Source organism: Pinus tabuliformis, chromosome X (genome assembly GCF_031772625.1).
Source record: "Pinus tabuliformis cultivar Carrire ecotype Pingquan chromosome X, CPIR1, whole genome shotgun sequence".
NCBI lineage: Eukaryota > Viridiplantae > Streptophyta > Pinopsida > Pinales > Pinaceae > Pinus > Pinus tabuliformis.
Window position 1 is genome coordinate 1,727,207,852 of NC_142308.1, and position 2,656 is coordinate 1,727,210,507.

Genomic DNA, 2,656 nt, shown 5'->3' on the forward strand with positions numbered 1-2,656 from the left:
GAATTTCTGTGGTCTTTCTCTGTGTGTTTGTCAGACCTAAGCGTTGGTTGGAAGGGTCGTTCCTTTTTTGTGATGGTTGTTGCTCTTAATATGTGCATTGTATGAGCTGAAGAGTAAGGCTCTATTGTATATAAAGAAATCGGCTTTGTGTATGGCTCATTGATTCATTTGTGTGCTAGCTTGGAGCTGTTTTGGTGTTAAATAGTGCTCTTCATTTATGCATTGAATGCATCGAAAACTGTGATTAAAGTTGTTTGCTATTAAAGCTCAACGTTGAGTTGGACAACCTTCATGTGCATTGATTGAGGTCTGACAATCCTTCACCTAATGTATATGTGCCTTCTCTGCCACACTGCCAATAAATTCTGACCTTCTGGTCCATATATTGTCCTATTTCATTGCTAGGCATAGAAACTCTCCTTCACTTTGTGTTATTTATGCCATTTCTGTCTTGCCATTCTGAATGTGCTTAGTGGTTTCACTCAGTCGTTTCTCTGTAATAATCTACTTAAAAAACGCCATTCTGGTCAACTTGTCAATGCTGACATAACATTTTTGTACCTTCATGATCAAAGTGCTATCCTTATAAGATTCTTCACCTAACGTATCAAGCTTTGCAATTGCCTCGTCAAAGGCTTGCATGGCAAGTGTACAGGCACGATCCGGTGAATTGAAAATATAATAATAGAATATAGCAAAGTTAAGGGCCAGTCCCAATCTGATAGGGTGAGTTGGAGCCAACTCTGCAATCACAATGTCTTGGGTTGCCTTGTATGCAAGAAACATGCTTTCAGCAGCTTCCTTCCTCTCAGCACCAGTTTTAAATTCTGCAAGATATCGATGGTAATCACCCTTCATCTTAAGATAAAATACCTTGGACTCACCAGATGTGGATGACCAGATAAGATGTGAGCTTAGACTCAACCTTGCCTCTGTATTCTCTTATCATAGTAACATGTTCTTCATTTCCCACTCAATAATGTGGAGTTTTAGTTAGTTTGCACTGTTGTAATTTATTGTTGCATTGGTTCCATTTTTATGTGTCGTGGACATGAGAGGTCAATTGGTGCATGCGCTAAGCAAGATGACTATAATATTTGTTTGTGCATTTATTTCATATGGTAACCCACTGAAATGAGAAGAAGAGTAATGGAGACCACAAAGATAACGTCCCTGTACCTTTACATCTTCTCTGTCACCGTCTCCTGCCGCATTCTCTTCATCTTCTCCTCGAGATCTCACAAGATTGAACCGTTGACATATTGGGAGTAGCTGTAATGGGCGACAATGCTGGTGCCCATGCAAGAGAGTCTTAGCTCATCAATCCGAGCATGAAAACGAAGTAGAGAAGTGTATTGAATCCATCCATGTTAAGTAAAAGTAGGAGTTCTGAAAGTGAAAATTTGTGTCACTGAAAGTGTATAGAGTGGATTTTTTTGTTTACTCAGAAATGAAGTGAAGAGGTATGTCGAAGAAGATAACTGAGTGATAATGGTTGTGAGGGATGGGGGAGAGCATGATATATAGGTATTGTTGCGACGTTGGCTTTAGGGAATGACGGATTCATTTTTGACACGGTATTTCATGTATTTCATGTATTTCGGTGAAGCGATGCCCATCCTTTCCTCCTTTAGTCTTTGGTTGTAGTTTTATCCGCATGCCTAGTAAACAACCTTTAGTTGTTGGCATCGGCCATTTAATCTGAGCGTACAACTATTTAGTTGTTGGCACCGACCATTTAATCTGAACATACAACTGTATACTGGGAGCATCAGTTGCAGTAAATATAATAACCAACAGCGAGCTCTTGCATTTGCTTTCTCAAGCGCTCTGCATCTGGGGGGCATTTTCTCACATGTTGTTGTTGGGCTAACTCAAAATCCTCATCAGGAACTGTAATGTCATATTTGCGCCTCATTGCTCAGGCATTGGAAGGCCTAACTCTACTGAACCTGACATGAAAAAAACTTGAACAATCCAAAGCTTATTGTCAGGGAAATGAGCTATAGTGGTGCACTTTCAGAGATTGGTAACCTAACGTCCTATTGTCGAGTGCATGCTCTGAAAAGACCCACTACTAGTTCTGGTGATGGCAAGTCATTTGCAACTTGTCCATAGTTGATTCCTATGAGGGAGGAACTTATACACTCCGTGATCACACTGCCACCAAAAATCTAACTCGGGAAGAAAAACTCAATGTCATCAAAACTCATTTCTTGTTTTTTTAGTTGACAGTATGGGAATTTTTTGTTTTCTGGTTTTGCAGTCCACCCCCAAGTGAACCTCAGTTCTATTTTTACTTTCCATAAAAATTATTTTTACCATATACCCACTGCGTTTTGACCCTGTGAGCTGCGTAAGGACAAAGGCTAGTTATTCCATTATTTAAATGTTGAAGTTTATGCTTTAAGAGAGAGAGAGATCACTAGCCCTTAATGCATGGGAATGTATGTTTAAATTGGCATATTGTTTTGGTGTGGATTTGCAACAACACTGTGTATTTGGTTTCTTAAAACTTTGCCCATTTTTTTGGTTGAATAATGGAAAAAATTCATGGCTTATTAGAGTTACTGAAAACTCTAATCAGATCCACTACTGATAGCACAGTCAAAATTAGCAAAGCCTCTCTTTCATACATTCAAACCTGTATGCAAAA

The 2,656-nt window shown here is 39.2% G+C and overlaps 1 pseudogene; it reads right to left on the reverse strand.

Moving 5' to 3' along the window:
• Window positions 1–504: 504 nt before the first annotated feature.
• LOC149146678 (14-3-3-like protein A pseudogene) lies at window positions 505–858 on the reverse strand (annotated as a pseudogene).
• Between the last annotated feature and the right edge of the window lie 1,798 nt (window positions 859–2,656).